We start from the raw sequence: 19,813 nt of genomic DNA, 5'->3' as shown, positions 1-19,813 counted from the left end.
TGGACTCCATTTTCGCCTAAAACCACCGAAACGCGTCGACGCCAATCTTCTGTACAATTCAAGCCTCCCCCTCCCATGTTTACATAGAAATTGTTTGTGATGATACATGGGTGTGACTATAAAACAGCTTTGAATGTACCAATTGTATTTAACAAACTATGTTTTACACCTTTCTGTCTGTCTTTTTCATTGTGCAGGCCACAATAGATTGTGTTATTAATTGCATGTTCCAGTTTTTAACTATTTTGTCTAGATAATTACGTTATGTATAGGTATAATATGAATTATTTTTATTATTTACTTCTTTAATAAATTTTGCTGCATCTTACCTTTGTGATTGCACTAGTTCTGACTCTATAGTTTACCTTGAGGCTATGTTTTAGCTTTTTCTGTATTTTTCTCAAGGGAATTAGTTCATTATTGGCTCACCACAGTGGACATAATTGCACAACCACTGGCATTGGGCCAAGGATGTACTTATTGCAAAATGGGTTCCATCAATTGAATTTTTCCGTATTTGTTGATCACTCTGTTTTGACCCTTTTACTGTTGATGAGTCTCTGTGCATGTGTCTAATCACATGTCAGAAAGACTGCAAGTGTTTGAGAATGTGTCAAATGTCATGGGTGTTACACAGGAATACCCACAACAACACCCACAGTAAGTCATCCAGCGACACTGAGCACAAAAACAACCTGATTTCAACTCAGGAACTCTTGTACCAAGGTGCAAGGGTGCCTGTGTTGGCGCTCACCAGCCGTTTGACTGCCAGAGCAGTCTGAGAGGACAGGAATGTGCTGTATCCAGCAGTCAATTTGTATAGAAATAAGTGCCAGGGCCCTTGTGAGGAAATCACTGCCACTTGCACGACCCATTGCGCAACGAATGACAATTCAGACTTTTAATACATTACGAATTAATAATACCTGCCATCCAAGCTATTTGTACAGCTCTGGGTGGAAGATGATAGCCATTTTAATGTGTCTGGCTGCACTAAGTCTCGGATTTCACCGTTGAGTGCTGGTGCCCAGCACCATAAACCACTGGCTCAAATTAAGCACTGGCCTTATCTCATAGTTACAGCACATTCCTGCCCTTTTCTTCTAAAGCTGAGCAACGCAGCAAAGTGATGCGCAGCGCTGCCCTGCATGAAATTATTGTAAATGAGATCTTAGGCCCCTTTCTAAGCGCACCGTATCCCCAGCCATACAGCGAGACCCTCTACCCGAGAGGGCAGGGGACACACAGAACTGACCCTCGGGCAGCCGGGTTGCCTCAAGATACAGAAACTCTTCCAGGCTGACCTGTGCAGCGTTGTCATCCACCCACCTCCATGCAGGCTCTGGTGTAACACTTGGGCACGACCTGAACTTCATTCACTAGAATGAAACCTTTTTAATAAATTACTTGTGTGTCCTCGTGCTGTTCGCGCCCTCCAGAGCTATAGAAGATCAGACAATGAAGGAGTTAAACTTTGCCTAAAATAAAGATTCCACTGGCCCAATGGTTCTGTGTTAAGTTTAGGCTGGGCAGGCTTGTGCCCTGGCAGAGGCAGTGGAACCATGGTCGCTGACATCTGGCAAGGGCGGTGGAACCATGGTGGCTGGCACCTGGCAGGGGTGGTGAAACCATGGCGGCTGGCACCTGGCACCGTAGGCGGAGATAAGCAACGCAGGGTCGGGTGGGGGCCCTTTTGAACTGGCGGTACAGCAGGAATCAGTGGGTGGCACAGGGTGGCTCTGAAGCTGGGCTCAGAAGTGGCCCCTGCACTCGGCTGCCCTGACTCTGGGTGACCCCATGGAAATTATTTATAGACCTTGGCACGAGGCAGAGCGACGCCGGCCAAACTGTGAGGAGGGGAGCGGGGCGGGGGGAGGTAACATGAGGTGGACCGTCCTGTAAAGGGAGGCTTCTGGGCGCTGCGGGAGAGCCGCGAAGGTGGCACTTACACCCGTGACAGCAGCCCGGAGAGGCGTGGGGTGTCCCCCGCAAACGTTGGCTACCAGGACACCCCAGGAGGGGAGGCGGAGAGAAGCTCCGGGGGGGGGTCTGTGATCGCTGCCTAGCCCCCACCGCCGTGAGTCCTGGTAGGTCACTTGTGTGCGTAGGGAGGGGGCCGGTAGCACTCTCATGGAGAGGGGGGGGGGCAGCTGAGGGGACACCACCCACACCCACTGGAGAACAACACACACCAGTGGCATCACACCCCACAAACACCCCAGACACCTCCGCTGAGCCAGACCCCCGCATACTCACACACCCCACGCACGCGCAGAAGCAGACTCGCAGGTAGGGCTTGCTCCTACAGCCTGGAGTGACGGGCCGCCACCACACATCACATCACACCTCCATCCTCGAGTCTGCAAGATGAACAGACGGCTCTCGGAAATTCAGAGGAAGATTGCTCAGCATTTTTCATTTAAGCTGAGCGTTATTTTATATGCGGCTACCTGAAGGTGGAAGACCAAACAAACATACATCATATATATTTATTGCCACTCCTGTGACCCCGGCCGCCCCCACTCTCAGTGACCCCGCCCCATTGCTCGCGCCATCACAGTTACGGCACTTCTTTTAATTTCCTTCGACCACTGCTCTGAATAGATTCCATAGACCCGCCCTGGGCCAGGCCAGCGCCCGGACACCCTCCGGGCAGTGGTCGAAGTGGGGAAAAAAAAGTAGGGGAACTGTGGGTGGAGAATCAGGGGGCGGGAATAACCGAAGATTGAATCAGTGGGCGGAGTCAGGGGTGTGGCTAGAAATAGCAAAACATACCAATTTTTAGTACGTTTAGCATTTCACTGACCCATTACAGCTTATAACATTATTTAATTTAAAGAATGGATAAACATGTTTATTTGAGGTTTAATTCAGGAAAAAGCAAACACTCATAGGGAATACAGGTTTATGTAAAGCATGTGAAATATAAGCAGGAACAACATGTTACCTTAATGCTTTTACGCTCATTGTTCGGAAATCCATGATTATTTTTTGTCTCAAACATTGAGGTCATGAATACAGGGCTCCTCATATACACATGGGTTAAGCAGGGCTCAGAAGAGAAAGGGACTCTTCAGGAGAATCTAGACTCACGGAAACCCACAAAGGCTCCTTCATATTCATGTCAGCCAGCTAGCTGCTCAATCATAATATAGCCAAAAGAACAACTGGTGGGCAGAATGCAGGGCAATATCGTACATTCACCCCAGTGCAGAGAGCTGGGCCTAAATCCATTGTTTATTTGCTCGCCATTCCAGTTTGGAGCCAGCCTTATGCAAATCAGTCTTGATCCTGCGCCCAATGAGAACAGTCTAGCCCGAACTGCCAGGCCAGGTCCTCCCTGGACTGGAAACAACATCCTAGGACCGGTTTCGGGCTTTCAGCCCTCATCAGCCAGGATAGCCTGATTCCAGTGGCATGGAGAGCATGGGACTCATGTCTGAGCATACCTGTCCCACTCGGGGTGACAAATGCAAAAAGAACAATTGATGGACAGAATGCAGAACAATGTCATACATTCACCCCAGTTCAGAGATCTGGGCTTAAATCCATCGTTTTTTGCTCACCATGCCATTCCAGTTTGGACCCAGCCATATGCAAATCAGTCTTGATCCTGCGCCCAATGTGAACAGTCCAGCCCAAACTGCCAGGCCATTTGTATTCAAGTGTCCTTTCATTCGGGAAGTGAACACAAAGCAGTACCCACTGAACTATGCACATAACATATTGCTCTTTGATATACATGGTACATGTTCTTTGTAGCAGGCATATTACCCCTTTCACTACCTTAGATGAGTAAAACAGCCACTAGACAAAACATGCTCCCATCTCCCTCCAGCAGGTACATTGATCACCAAAGTTATCTTGGCACTTGTATTGTTGACCGAAACCTGCTGAATATACAAATAAGTTTGCAGTGTTTTTAAAACTCCTGCACTTGTACAAAACCCGTCCCCCCAAACTAAACTGGCCCCCTACCCTTCCAGTCGCCCTGGGAAATGCCTGCTCCTGCCCTTTCACTGCTCCTGTCCAGTCAGTACTCCTGCTCATGCTCGATCAACACTCCTGCTTCGTCAATTCCCCCGCCCCCTTCCTTCTCCTGGCTCGTCACTTCAAGTTCAAGTTCAAGTTTGGCATTTATATAGCGCACTACTCACCCATAGGGTCTCAAGGCGCTTGAGGAAGGTGGGGGATTACTTATCAAATATCCAGGTTTTGAGTTGTTTTCTGAAGGAGAGGTGGTTTTGGGTAAGGCGAAGATGGGTGGGGAGGGAGTTCCAGGTTTTGGCCGCAAGGTAGGAGAAGGATCTTCGCCCCATGGTGGATCTGCGGATGCGTGGTATTGTGGCGAGGGCTTGGTTGGACGATCGGAGTTTGCGGGAGGGGGTGTAGAAGGAAAGGCGTGTGTTGAGGCATTCGGGTCCAAGGTCGTATAGTGCTTTGTGTGCGTGGGTGAGGAGACGAAACTTTATTCTTTTGCTGACGGGGAGCCAGTGGAGGTCTTTCAGGTGACTGGAGATGTGAGCTCTGCGGGGGACGTCTAGAATGAGTCTGGCTGAGGCATTTTGGATACGTTGGAGCTTTTTCTGTGATTTGATTGTAGTTCCGGCATAAAGGGTGTTTCCGTGGTCTAGTCTGCTGGTGACCAGTGCGTGGGTGACTGTCTTTCTTGTTTTGGTGGAGATCCATCGGAAATTTTTCTGAGCATGCGTAAAATGTTGAAGCATGAGGAAGAGACGGCGTTGACTTGTCTGGTCATCGATAGGGTGGAGTCTAGGATGAAGCCCAGATTCCGTGCGTGGTCCGTAGGTTTGGGGGCGTTTCCCAGAGCCGGTGGCCACCATGAGTCATCCCAAGCGGAGGGGGATGATCCTAATATGAGGACTTCTGTTTTGTCCGAGTTCAGTTTAAGGCGACTGTTCTTCATCCATTCGGCCACTTCTTTCATCCCTTCGTGTAGATTGGTTTTGGCGGTGTTTGAGTCTTTGGTGAGGGAGAGGATCAGCTGGGTGTCGTCTGCGTAGGAGATGATGTTGAGGTTGTGTTTACGAATGATGGATGCGAGTGGGCTCATATATACGTTGAAGAGTGTGGGGCTGAGTGATGATCCTTGTGGTACGCAGCAGATGACTTCGGTGGCCTCTGATTTAAAAGGGGGGAGGCAGACCCTCTGCGTTCTTCCGGCGAGGAATGAGACGATCCAGTCCAGTGCTTTTCTTTGAATTCCGATGTTGCTGAGTCGGTGAATAAGGGTGCTATGACAGACTGTGCCGAAAGCTGCAGAGAGGTCGAGAAGGATGAGGGCAACTGTTTCTCCATTGTCCAGTAGTTTTCGGATGTCGTCTGTTGCTGCGATGAGGGCCGTCTCGGTGCTGTGTTTGGCACGGAATCCAGATTGTGATATGTCGAGGGATTTGTTGGATTCGAGGAAGGCGGCGAGTTGACTGTTGACAGCTTTCTCGATGACTTTGGCAGGGAATGGGAGGAGCGAGATCGGTCAGTAGTTTTTAAGTTCATTGGGGTCTGCTGTGGGTTTCTTCAAGAGGGCGCTGAGTTCGGCGTGTTTCCAGCTTTCCGGGAAGGTAGTGGAGTTGAAGGAACTATTGATGATGTCGCGAAGGTGGGGAGCGATGATGGAGTCTGCTTTGTTGAAGATGTGGTGGGGGCATGGGTCGGTTGGTGATCCTGAGTGGATGGAGTTCATCAGGCGGATGGTGTCTTCAGTGGTGACTGGTTTCCATTTGCAAAGGTTGTTAGGAGGGGGATTAGGTTTTGAGGTTCGTGGGGTGGTCTGGTTGATGAAGCTGTTGTGAATGTCGGCGATTTTGTTGTGGAAAAATGATGCTAGGGAGTCGCAAAGGTACTGGGAATGAGTGATGTCATTGGTGCTGGCTGAGGGGTTGGTGAACTCTTTTACTATGTTGAACAGTTCCTTACTGCTGTGGGCATTGTTGTCGAGTCGATCTTTGAATGCTGTTTTCTTAGTGGAACGTATTAGTTGATGGTGTTTACGGGAGGCGTTCTTGAAAGTGGCCAGGTTTTCGGTGGATGGGTTTCTTTTCCAGGCTTTCTCAAGGGTGCGGCATGTCTTCTTGGATTTTTTAAGTTCATCGTTGAACCAGGGGGCTTTCTTGAGGTTTAACTTTGTCGGGTTGTTTTTTAGTGGTACTAATTCGTCAGCGCTGCGGGTGATCCATTGTGCAAGGTTGGTGGCTGCTTGGTTTGGGTCTGATGAATAGGCAGGGGGGTATTGGTGGAGCGATGTGAGAAGCTGGTCGGTGGTGATTTTGTTCCAGTTTCTGCGGGGAATTTGTTATGGGTGGTTGTGGGTTGTAATCTTTTTGTAGTTGAAGTGCACGCAGCTGTGGTCTGTCCAATGGAGATTTGTGGTGTGGTTGAAGGAGATGTATTTACTGGATGTAAAGATTGGGTCGAGCGTGTGTCCGGCACAGTGGGTGGGGGTGTCGACAAGTTGTTTGAGTCCAAGATTTGCGAGGTTGTCCAAAAGGGTGGTACTGTTGTTGTTGTTCTTATCCAGGTGGAAGTTGAGGTCGCCTAGTAGAATGTAGTCCTCAGAGGGGAGGGCGTGTGGGCTGATGAAGTCAGTGATGTCATCACAGAATTGTGTGCGGGGTCCTGGTGGCCTGTAAATGAGGGTGCCTCTGAGTGTGGTCTTGGGGTACATGTGTATCTGGAAGTGGAGGTGTTCGGCGGTTGCAAGGTTGTCATCGGAACTCGTTGAGATGCGAATGGTGTTCTTATGAACAATGGCAATGCCTCCTCCTGTTTGGTTGGTGCGGTCCTTACGGATAATCTTGTAGCCGTCAGGGATGGCTATGGCGATGTCGGGTTATGAAGAGGCGTTCATCCAGGTTTCTGTGAGGAAGGCGACGTCCGGAGCGGTGGTGTCAAGTAGATTCCAAAGTTGGATGGCGTGACTGTGGACAGAACGGGTGTTGATAAGGATGCATTTCAGGGGGTTGGAGCCGGTGTTCTGTTTGGTGATTGTGGATTTGGTGAGGGTCCTAATGCAGGCAAACTTGCAGGAATTGCAGGTGAAAGGTCCATGGGTGAGTCCAGGAGCGGCTTGGTAGCAGTTTGGTGGTCGGCCGGGGTTGAGGGCTGAGAGGGAAGAGGCGTCGTATGAAATGCGGGAGGGGTGGGCGGTGCGGGGGCCAGGGGGTCTGGGGGCCCGTCACTTTTCCTGCCCCTCACTTCTCCTGCCTATCACTGCTCCTGTCCTGTTCACTGCTCCTGCCCTGTTCACCGCTCCTGCCCGATTCCCCACTCCTGCCCCGCTCACCGCTCCTGCCCCACTCACTGCTCCTGCCCTGTTCAATGCTCCTGTCTGTTCAATGCTCCTGCCCAATCACCTCTCCTGCCCGTCACCTCTCCTGCCCCGTCACCTCTCCTGCCCCGTCACCTCTCCTGCCCCATCACCTCTCCTGCCCCATCACCTCACCTACCCGTCACATCACCTGCCTTTCATGTCACCTGCCTGTCATGTCACCTGCCTGTCACTTCTTTTGCCCTATCACCTCTCCTGCCCTGTTGCCTCTCCTGCCCTGTCGCCTCTCCTGCCCCATCACTGCTCATGCCCCATCACTGCTCCTGCCCCATCACTGCTCCTGCCCCCTTCACTGCTCCTGCCCCCTTCACTGCTCCTGCCCCCTTCACTGCTCTTGCCCCCTTCACTGCTGCCGCCCCCTTCACTGCTCCTGCCCCTTCACTGCTCCTGCCCCCTTAACTGCTCCTGCCCCGTTCACTGCTCCTGCGCCCTTCACTGCTCCTGCCCCCTTCACTGCTCCTGCCCCCTTCACTGCTCCTGCCCCCTTCACTGCTACTGTCCTTTCACCGCTCCTGTCCTTTCACCGCTCACACCCGGTTACTGCTCTAGCTCATGGCTCGTCACCTTCTCTGCCCCGTCACCTCTCCTGCCCCGTCACCTCTCCTGCCCTGTCACCTCTCCTGCACCATCACTTCTCCAGCCCCGTCACCTCTCCTGCCCGTCACCTCTCCTGCACCATCACTTCTCCTGCCCCGTCACCTCTCCTGCCCTAGTACCTCTCCTTTCCTGTCGCCTCTTCTGTCCGGTCACTGCTCCTGCCCAGCTCACTTCACTCTGTGTACAACATTGACAAAGGTGTCAAGCAGTGCTGGCTGGTAAAGTTTGAAAGTGGTGGGGGTGTAAAATGAAGACACCAATTATCAATTAGTGAGCAAACATAAGTAGGCATAAGCTAAAGAGGAAGGGAGGCATGGTATATTGTTGACTGGGCAGGATAAGCCTGGTACCAATAGTGTAGCGTAAAATGAACAGTGTTATTAAACAAAAGAGAAAAAGTTAAAAAAGCTTGGTGCTGGGTACTTTTATGATACGTCTTATGGGTCTACCAGCACAATACTCTTGACAGGTCAAAACGTGTCATTGCTAGCTCTTTCAAATTATTCACAAAGAAACATTATTTTGCACTTCATGTGTTTAACGCAGTTCTCGCTCTTTTGCTCTGCAAAGCGATGAGAAGAAAGTCTTTCAAATCACGTCATTTGAAAACACACACACAGCCATTTAACATTTCAGCCAGGGCAATGCCAAATACTTTAAACTCACCAGGGCCTGCATATGTTGACTTTCAGCCAAGCACAAAAAGTCAGTAAAAAGGTTTGCATGGCGTTCTGCAGTCATACAGACAATTCCAACCCTTCTCTTATAATGGTGTACAGATTCCTCGCTGCACTCCTGGCTCTTCTAATGCACCTCCGCAGGTTGCTAAAGGAAACAGCAGGCTGCGCCCACTACGCGGTGGCACTTCACCAGTGCATCTGTTTCTAAGTTTTGAAACCCATTTCACTGGTGAAATTAAATCCTGACTAGAATGAATGTTAGCGTACAGCAGCACCATGAAGTGAGAGAAGGAAAACAGACATAGTGGCTGATGTGTAGTCACTATGGTAACACGTAATTAAATTCGCACATGTGAACCCCCTACTAAAAGTATGTGCCAGGAGTTGCTGATACAATTGTGCCACAGCATCCTGTCTGCAAGATATCGACGGAGCTCACTTGGGGAGGCTGATCGGTGCTGAGGAAGTTGTTCTGCAATCACCTTCGGATAAAGTCCGCGCTACATAAAAATGCATTAAATAAAAAAAAGATCATGAAGATAACAAGCCACGCATTCACACTTATCTGTGGAACATTAACAGCGCCAGGGGCTAGATTCCGGGGTTGAGTTTGCCGCCTCCATCCACTAACCACACACACACTCACAACTCGTCACAAGATAGCCACTGGTGTCAAGTTCCCCACAGTACCCTGCTTGGGGAAAGCTCATTTCTAATCATCAACTCTACTCTCAGGGCCACTTGATATGCTAAAGGCAGAGGGCGGCGCATTGTCATTCGAAAGAGGTAATCAGCCTCAATCGGAATGACAATGGGCCTCCTCGGTCTGTTTGAGTTCAGGGAGGGACGGCTGCAGCCTCTGGAGTTCACAGAGAAGAGCAAGAAGCCCCTGGAAGCGAATGAAAAAAGTTTTAAAGTTGGACTATTCTTGCCGTCCCGGGACTCTCTTTTGAAAGCAAGAAGTAGGGGATCGGACTGAACAATTTTTTAGAAGTAGGGGCACGCCGTGCCCACCGATCCCCCCCCACTTCTACCACTGCCTCCGGGTGATAGTTCACAACACCCCAAACACACCCAGCTCAGATACACTACTTGTACGTTTGCCACGCGTGGAGGGGGCCCCAGTGACACCCTGCAAGTGTGATGTTGTGAGCTGACCAGTGTTGGTGGTGTGGCTGAATTCTGGTGCGGGCATGCTGATATCCACTGAAATGGCCAATCTGTGCTGTGTTGGTTATGTGGTGTTTAAACTAATGTGTTGTGTTGATTGTATGTGGTATTTAAACGTCCCACATTTATGCAACAGCCTAGAATCAAAGACGACCTCTCCCTCTCTTCCAAGCTACACGTTCTTGAGTCATAACTGCCGTTCACTGCCCAAACATAAACGGGAAATTTTTGATTTGTTATTCGATGAAGCCCCTGCCGCACTCTTCATTTCTGAATCTTGGCTTCACGACAGTTCCGGCCCGGATATTTCCGAAGCCTTGCCTGCCGATTACGCCATTGTCAGGAGTGATCGTCTTAAAAAGGTAGGGGGTGGTTTGGCAATTGTATTTAAGAAAAAGTATCAATGTCAGTCTGATCCTGTTATTATAGGTAGCTGTGAAGCACTGCATTTTAAGCTTGCTCTTAACCCTAAAAACACCCTCACGGGACTATTGGTGTATCGTCCTCCAGGCGCTGTAAATTCTTGGCAGACACAATTTTTAGAATATATAGCATCCGTTCTTACATCGTCCAGTAATTTTTTAATTGTTGGCGATTTGAATTTGCATCTTGAAGACCCTACTGATAGCGTAGCTGGTAATTTTATTACAGATCTAGCCGCTATGAATCTAACCTTACATAATAAGGGCCCCACGCATAAAGGTGGGCATCTTTTAGATCCTATCTTTTCAAATATTATTCAACTAGTCTGCCTTCCGATGGCTGCCAGTTTCTTGGTCTGACCATTACCTCATTAAGTTTATCATGACGAGTAATATCTGTCTCCCCCTTGCTCAAAAGAAAAGAACTATTCATAAATCACCTGCCCTTTGGTATAATGAGACACTTCGCCTTCACAAATCCCAATGCAAAAAAATTGGAAAGTGCCTGGAGAAGGGATTACTCCATCTCAGCCGGTCTTATTTATAAAACGGAACTAAAACAATATCACAAGGCTTGTGTTCATACTAGAGCCACTTATGCAAACAAAATAATCACTGAAGCAATAAACATATCTAACGTATTGTTTAATGTGGTTAGAGATACTGGCTCACAGACTACTGCTACACCCCCCTCTATCTAGCAGTAAATGTGATGAACTTGCCCAATATTTCATCTCTAAAATTGAGAATGTTTACTTGGATATTGCAGCCCGAGATGATAGCAACACCTTGATGAATTCACCCTACACTACGGGGAAAAGCACAGACCCCTTGTTGTCTCCCACCGCCTTGTGTCCATCTTCGGCCTCACTTTTGACCTGGCCTGATCTCTGCCCTTCTACTTTATTGGAGATCTTTAACAATATTAAGTCGGGTTCTCCAATTGATCCTTTACATATTCCGATTTTACGTATGTTGGAGCTCCCTCAACTTACCATGATTTGCATTCTACTTAATTTTTCACTTAGCTCGGCCACCGTTCCTAGTTGTTGGAAGCACTCAATGGTCACCCCGCTATTAAAAAAAACGACCGCGGATCCTAATGTTGCCTCTAACTTTCGCCCTATTTCATTATTGCCTGCATTCTCTAAAATCCTTGAGAGGCATATTCATTTGCATTTATCGAAATTTGTGGCAACTAACAATCTTCTTCATCCCTCCCAGTCTGGTTTACGTCCGGGTTTCTCTACAGAAACCACTCTTCTAGGAGTGACTGAAAATCTTCGCCTGCTTCTGGATCGAGGTGAAACGGCTGCACTCATATTACTTGATCTCAGTGCAGCCTTTGATACTGTATCGCATAGTATCCTTCTTAACGACCTAGCTTCCTTTGGAATTGGCGAAAAAGCCTTGAACTGGCTTATGTCTTTTCTCACGGATCAGACTTTCCAAATTTTCTCTCACACGTCCACTTCCAGTACTTATGCATCCCCACATGGTGTGCCCCAGGGTTCTATTCTTCGTCCCCTTCTTTTTAATCTTTATATTATTCCTCTGGCACATATTGCACATCGTTCTGGTTTAAATTTATTCACTTACGCTGATGATTCTCAAATTGTTTTTTCTCTATCCCAAGCTGATTCTACTTCCTCCTCTTCTCTGCAAACAGGTCTTTGCAAAATATCCTGTTGGATGAACCGCAACTTTCTTAAATTAAACAGCGGTAAGACTGAGGTGTTAGTCTTCGGTAACAAACCTGATCTTTGGAGCCCGAGACATTGGCCCTCGGCCATGGGTTCTTTGCCCACTCCTTCTGAACGAGTACGTAACCTCGGGGGTCATTATTGACAAGGGTCTATCTATGAAAGATCAGGCCAATAAAGTTGCTGCCACCTGTTTTACCATCTTACGGTGGCTGAGAAAAATATTCTGGATATTACCTTCTAACACCCAGAGATCAGTGATGACGGCCTTGGTGACTTCCAGATTGGACTATGGCAACGTGCTCTATCTGGGGTCTACCAAGGCAGCCATACGCCGTCTCCAATTGGTTCAAAATGCTGCTGCTCGGCTTCTCTGTGGTTGTCGAAAACGGGATCACATTACTGAGCGACTGAGGGAGCTTCACTGGCTCAGTCTTGACAACCGTGTAAAATTCAAGGCACTGTGCTCTATGCACAAGATCAAGATTGGAGTTGCCCCCTCTTATCTTCAGTCCCTTGTCACACCCTATATTCCTGCCCGTTCACTTCGCTCTTCTTCCCAACACTTATTCTGTATTCCTAAATTCAGACTCTCGAGAATGGGTGGAAGCTCGTTCGCAACCTTGGGACCCAAACTTTGGAATTCACTTCCCTTCTGCGGATGGATAACTGCCACATTCACTTCCGTAGAGCTGTGAAGACCTGGCTTTTTGTCCAATAATTTCTCCTAGGACTGTATTTTGCTGTATTTGTCTTTCAGCGCCGGGAAACCCTTATGGGTAGCTGTCCCGCTATATAAACTTAATAAATAAATAAGCAAATGTGCTGTGTTGGTTGTATGCAGTGTTTAAACTAAAATGTGTTGTGTTAGTTGCATGTGGTGTTTAAAAAAATGTGCTGGGTTGGTTGTGTAAGGTGTGCAGTGTTGGTTGTGTGTGGTGTTTAAACTAAAAGGTGTTGTGTTTGTTGTGTTTGGTGTTTAAACGAATGTGCTGTGTTGGTTGTGTATGGTGTGTTGGATTGGTAGTGTGTGGTGTTTTAAACTAGTTTGCTGTGTTGGTTGTGTGTGGTGTTTAAACTAAAATGTGTTGTGTTGCTGTGTTAGTTGTATGTGGTATTTAAACAAATGTGTTGTGTTGGTTGTATGTGGTGTTTAAACAAATGTCTTGTGTTGGTTGTGTGTGGTGTTTAAACGAATGTGCTGTGTTGGTTGTGTATGGCGTGTTAGATTGGTTGTGTGTGGTGTTTTAAACTTGTTTGCTGCTTTGGTTGTATGTGGTGTTTAAACTAAAATGTGTTGGGTTGCTGTGTTGGTTGTATGTGGTATTTAAACAAATGTGTTGTGTTGGTGGTATGTGGTGTTTAAACAAATGGCTTGTGTTGGTTGTGTGTGGTGTTTTAAACTAGTTTGCTGCTTTGGTTGTGTGTGGTGTTTAAACTAAAATGTGTTGGGTTGCTGTGTTGGTTGTATGTGATGTTTAAACGAATGTGTTGTGTTGGATGTGTGTGGTGTTTTAACATTTCTGTTGTTAGTTGTGAGTGGTGTTTTAAACTAGTTTGCTGTGTTGGTTGTGTGTGGTGTTTAAACTAAAATGTGTTGTTATGGGGGGTCCATATGTAACGTTGGCGGAAAGAGTTGTTGGCGTCCACTTCAGTGCTATATAGGCGTGTCTACCTCACTTTTCTTTCTTTTGCTCATACCGCGCACACACTCTTCCAGGTGGTGTCAGTGAGCTTTACATCACAGCTGTGGCGATGGAATGTCTTGGGTTACTAAACATCTCAGCTTACATTAAATATAGAGTCTGAAAGCGTGGTACCACTTATCCACGTTTCTTTACACATACACTTAACAGCGTACAGGCTGACCCTTGGTGACTGACGCCTTATGCTGCCGTCCAATGGCAGCCCGCAAAGGGTAACCAATACCGTTTCGTAAGAAGTGAGGAGGTAGAAAAAGAAAGCATTTAGTGAGATCTTTTGCCAGGTCCCAACTCATATATAGTAAATCTGATTATCAGCAGTAAAACATATTGGGCCTGATTCATAAAAGTAAACTTTTGTGTAAGTTTATTGCTTTTCCATATTCACAAAGGTAAACTTAGACCATAAGTCTAACTTTACTACTTCTCGGTATTCACAAAGGTAAACTTAGACCAAAAGTCTAACTTTACTACTTCTCAGGTACGCTCTACTATTGCTGGACACTTGCCTCTGGGGACTTTTCCTGCTGGGCACACTTTCTATTGGACTTCATACGCTGCCCTACTGCTGCCACTATCGAGACCGTCCCGCTGGTGAAGACGCGGGTGGTCTAGGACTCCAAGTCCCGACATTTCTTGCAAGGCGCACTCTCACAACGTCATCATAACCACTAGGAGGCGCTTAAAAACACGCTGAGCCTCCCGCAGCGCGGGCGTGCCCAGGCGCTGCCCGAGCAAAGCCCGGGCCAAGCGCCGGCCCGTCTGCGCCCGTCATAGCCAGGAGTATGCAGGGCGGGGCTACCTCTTTCAATTTGAACGCTCAGCCCTCCCACGGACTCGGTTAGTGGCACTTGTTTATAGACTATAAATAACATCTATTTAGTAACTTTTTGTTTGGTGTGCTTTGTGTGAGTAATGGCCACTAAACAAAATTTTGCTGGGTCAAAAGTGTGGGGGAGTGTGACAGGTACGCTAGATGCTTTCTTGTCAAGGGCTGAATCAGTCCTCCAGCATGAAATTCAATGAACAAAAAAACGACTTTCTCTGGGGTCTCTTGTGGGTCAAAAAAGATCATCCTTGGGGGCTATTAGTTTAGTGAAATCACCAGTAGTTGCCCCATCAAACTGTGTTAACTTACAGTATAGAGATAGGGCCCCCAGAGGTGGCGAGCCCCAATGCTTTGGATACCACCCCTCCCGAGTCCTGGTAGGGTTATGGTGGGTATTTCCCAAGTGCTTGATTCAGATTCCCCCGCTGTTTCTGTTTTACCCCAAGCACCCTCCACAAGTGTAACTTGGCTAGATGGAGGGGACCGGGTTACTAGAGCTAAAATATTTGCTACAGCCAACGAAGGGTTGGGAGGTAAAGTCAAATTGGGGTCTGGCGTTAACAAAGAGGGAGGAACCACACGTGCATGCACACCTGGATTCGGTATTTTAACACCCAATTGGATTGGGTGTTAAAATACCGAATCTGAAGGGCCTGTGGGACTGAAAGTAGTCCCACCTACATCCCGAATTTTAAAAATCGGTAAACTTACCAATTCTGTATTTTTCCGATTCGGTAATTTTACCGAATTGGTAAAATACCGAATCGGACAAAAAAAGGTCCCCCACATCTCAAAAGGCCAAATACTGGTCGAAAACGGCCGAATTCGGCCGTTTCCGACCGGTATTGGCCACCTACATCGGGCCCTAAGGCTTTAGACCAGCTATGATTAGTAACATCTTAATGGTGTGTAGAGTAGCATGGGTGGGCCAGTCTTCAAAGAACATAGGGGGGACCGCGTGGTTGTTATTTTTCAAAGCTCAGCACTTGCTCAAATGATCCTAACAAGCGAAGACCGATGTTCTCCATCGGCAACTTCTATTTGGGCTTTGCCGCTTAGTTACTTTTACAAACCCCCGCTGAGAACCCCCAGGGAGATTGCTTCTTTTATTCCGACTGTAAATATGTTTGAGGCGCTGTCTGGTCTAGATACTCAAGACTGACTGATTTCTGCGAACACAATCACAGCGGATTCATTAAGCACATTGAAAGGGGCTGATGACGTGGCACCAGTCTCTGTGCCCAACCTTCCAACGGCAATTTCTAACTTGGTTGTAGAGCCTTGTCCCGCCTTATTTAGCTCCCCTGATTTTAATATTATTCCCACTCGGTGTTCACCCACAGGAGCCTTTTTAAAAGTTCTATCATGGAACATAGCTGGACTTAGGGCTAAAAGGGGAGATAGTAACTGGGAGCAGCTTCTTGCTAGCTTCCACATTATAGCTCTACAGGAAACATGGGATCCTTAGGAATCGTATTTCCTGGATGGATTTTTAACGTTTTGTATACATGCCATACCGTCCCTGATGGGAAGAGCTAGTGTAGGGTTTTTGCTATTACTTAATCTTAAATTACCATACAAGGCTAAGCAAATAGACTCATGCTCTCCCAATATTTTGGCTGTAGAACTAACAGGGAAGAATGTTCCGACCCTGTTAGTGGTCAATTTTTATAATTCATTCACTAGCGACTTAGAGCACCTAAGATCTTTACCTGCCCTCTTGACTGATTATGAATTAAATACTGATACTTATTACTACATAATAGTCCTGGGAGAGTTTAATATTCATGACTGTTCGCTTAATTGTTTTTAAAAAATTGATGAGGAGAATGGACCGTTGGGCCAAACGCACTTTGAACATACTCCCTCTGAGACTTTTTTAGAGAGTCATTTATCAAATCATAACTTGATTTGCCCATCACAGCTGGACACGTCTTCCCCCATTGCCACATTTACTGGACGGGGCTGTCAGAGCACCAGTGACTTTATCTTAGTCTCTGGATCTCTGATGGACTTGCTAGGGGAATTTGGTGTGACATACAATTGCCTGAGTGATGATAACCCACTAACATTAAATATTAATATTTTGGTAACTTATGAATCTAGACCGATGGCTCATGTAACCAACTCCAATATTGCCCCAAAAGATCAATCCCGAAGGCTAAGATGGGAATTAATTACTCCTGACAGTTTTATTGAAAATCTCCTTACTGTGTGTGCAGAGGAGTTTGGAATGTGTTTAGATGAGGATTCCAACTCATCATTAGTCCTAGATGCGTTTGATCGAATTGTAAGGAAAGTGGTGGCTAATTTGACGGTACCTTGTAAATCTACGCCTCAAAAACATAAAAAATGGTTTGATGACACCTGCTTGTGTGCCCACAAAGCCTTGATGGAGGAACTAAAGGGGAAACCTAGATCTGCTGAGAGGGTGAAGCTTGCCAGGAGGGCCTATAAAGCTGCAATAGAAGTTAGGAAGAAGCAATTAAGAGAGAAGGCCTGGGATGCGCTCACCGAAGCTAGTGTTTTGTCAAATAGTTAAAAATTTTGGAGTGTGGTTAACAGTCCCACTTTTGACGAGACATCTAACGTCGTTATAGATTGTCATATCCCCTCTGAGAAGTGGGTTCAACACTTTGGGGGCGTTTATAGTGATGTGAATCAAGGTATTTCGCCCTGGTCAGCTGAAAGTAGTTGTGTTTCAAATCCTTTGATTTTCACTATGAAGGAAGTCATTGAGGCAATTGTGTCAACATCCGGGGGAAAGCCCCGGGGCCTGATGGTGTCCCGGCTGATCTTTTTAGAGCAGACCTGGGGGAAAATGTTAACTCATGTTTTTAACGCTGCGTGCCAAGTTGGCTTTCCCCTCTCTTGGGCTAAAGCAGTTATAGTTCCCATTTTTAAAAAGGTAGCCAGAGATGACCTGGCATGTTATGGGCCAATCTCACTTCTGGACTCCGCGGCCAAAATTATGGGGAAAGTTGTCCTTGCCCTCCTAACGGATTGGTTAGATCAAAATTGTATTATTTCAGATATTCAATATGGTTTTAGACAGGGTAACAACACATTGGGTCAATGTCTAAATCTTTACTTAATAATTGGGAAGAACACGTTTGCAAAACATGGAGATCTTCATTTGGGATTTATGGACCTATCCTCAGCTTTTGACCTCGTTAATCGCTCAAAACTGTGGGCTACCCTCTATAGCATTGGCTTAGACGCAGATGTGATTTCTTTTCTGTCGGCTATACACGCGAATACCTCAGTCGCTGTACGTTATAACCAGGATGGTAGTCTCACAGATTCTTGGGCCGTTAAAAGAGGGGTCAGACAGGGGTGCAATTTTGGCACCCCTGTTGTTTACACTCTATATTAATAAATTAGAGGTCGCTTTGACCGCCAATTGTAAAGATATCCCAAGCGTTGGAACAAAAATGATCCCAGCATTGCTCTATGCGGACGATGCTGTTTTGGTGGCAAGGACTTCAAGAGGACTGCAAACTCTTTTAAATTATTTTATTGGTCGGAAAAGGAGAGAGTTTCCCCTGATAAACCCAGAAAGGACTGGGAAAAGTGTAACAAAAAGAGCATTCCTTTCTGTGGTTTTTACGTATAATTTTCTTTGTATGAATGTTACTTGTAAAGCCAGACACCTGTCTAAAAACTCAAATATCTTCAATAACACATATGCCAACAGACCATAAATTTTATCAAAATGTCACATTTATTAAAAAGAAAGAAACAGTTTCTTATATCAAATAATTAGACATAAACAATTTCTTGCCATAAGATTACATCCATGTTATGGTTTATACACAAAAATACAATGTAACAACATATAAAAACAATTTAAAAAGCCAGTGTTGTCGACGCGTTTCGGTGCTTAGATGGGTAGAACACCTTCCTCAGGACTATGATTAAAAACTTCATAAATCTAAAAAGGTATATGGGACATTAGTTAGTGTACAATACATGAGGATTTGTTGTTTTTTTACAGACAGAGTTTTTTTCTAGAATCACACAGGGTCATAGCTACAAGTATTCATAAGATCTTACTATTATGGCATTTTCAATTTGCGGTACCAGTCTTGATCCTGGAGTGTAGTAGTCTTTATAATGTTACGCTCCTCCGATTAGTCGTCTAGAGGGTCTATATATAGAGTAACAACCATGTTCAGTTTATAATCCAACTAACATTATAATGCATAATCTGTGCATTCTTGCTATCAAAGATTGGCAGCTTACTTTATGGTAGTGCGTGGAGTTTATATAGTATTAGAGGAGACTCTTCCAAGCGCTTTGTATGTAGCGGATTGGGTCACTTTTATATCGTCATATTCCATCCTCAGAGTCGTCATGGATATTTCCTGATCGTCACTTCTTAATAGACTTGAAGGCAAACTGCACACCTGAATAGGCAGTGAAGGAAAGTTCGAATATTTAGGATATGCTAATTTATGATTAATTGCAAGCATTTGAGAGAATTACACTTACTCAGTAGCTAATACGGGACTAAAAAAGGGGTTTTAACGAAGGGTCTAAAAAACCTCCTTTGTTCAGAATTTTTTATCATTGTTAGAACGTGAGTGTTATGCTTTACTCATTCCCTCTCATTTGTGTGAACTCGACTTTATATTTAAAGACACACACAAGAAAGGGGAACTGACATAGTGCAGGCAGAAAAGAGGGAACAATAGGAGACCATACGTGAGGACTCGCAGTCACAAGGACTGGGAATAGATAGCCATACCCAAAAAGCACCCATAATCAATCTCTCTGACAAGAATTTAACAGCAGGAGAGATAAGTGTTCTTGAGAAAGGGTTAGGATTTGCCCCCAGTAGAGGTATTTGTAGATACTCAATAGAGAAGGATATAAGGAACCTATTTCGTAAAATAAGGATAAAACGATTCTTTGAAAATAAGGAGAATAGACCCAAAAATAATACATCTGGGCTGAAACCCCTTTCAACCTGGACTCCTGAAATCTCTATGGTGAGTCAAGAGGTGGATACTTTCGAAAAAGTAATCAGTATAGGACTTGAAAAGTTATTAGATGAAAAGATATGGACCACCAATAATCTATCTAAAGCAGAAAGGGTGGCGCTAACAAACCTCCAAACATATGATGACATTACAATTAAACCTGGAGATAAGGGTGCAAGCATTGTGATCCTCAATACTAAGGATTACAACCAGAAAATGTATGCCGTACTTAGTAACCAATCCCACTATAGAAAATCCAATATAGGTGAGTGGAACAGCCTCAAAAGGAAAGTGAAAAGTGTAGTGACCTTAGCGAAAGAGGATGGTATCATCTGTGAAGATGAATACAAATATTTAGTCAACAATCATCCCAAAA

At 46.1% G+C, this 19,813-nt stretch overlaps 1 protein-coding gene across 1 annotated transcript in view; it reads left to right on the top strand.

Annotated features, from left to right (window-relative positions):
• Positions 1 to 1,868: 1,868 nt before the first annotated feature.
• LOC147725889 (long-chain-fatty-acid--CoA ligase ACSBG2-like) overlaps positions 1,869 to 19,813 on the top strand; it is a 380,881-nt gene continuing 362,936 nt past the window's right edge. The window contains exon 1 of the mRNA XM_086960034.1: positions 1,869 to 2,087. The gene's annotated coding sequence lies outside the window, so the exon portion shown is untranslated. The remainder of the gene's footprint in view (positions 2,088 to 19,813) is intronic.

This window comes from Lissotriton vulgaris, chromosome 3_1, assembly GCF_964263255.1.
Source record: "Lissotriton vulgaris chromosome 3_1, aLisVul1.2, whole genome shotgun sequence".
Lineage (NCBI taxonomy): Eukaryota > Metazoa > Chordata > Amphibia > Caudata > Salamandridae > Lissotriton > Lissotriton vulgaris.
This window is presented reverse-complemented; position numbering and strand designations above follow the sequence as displayed.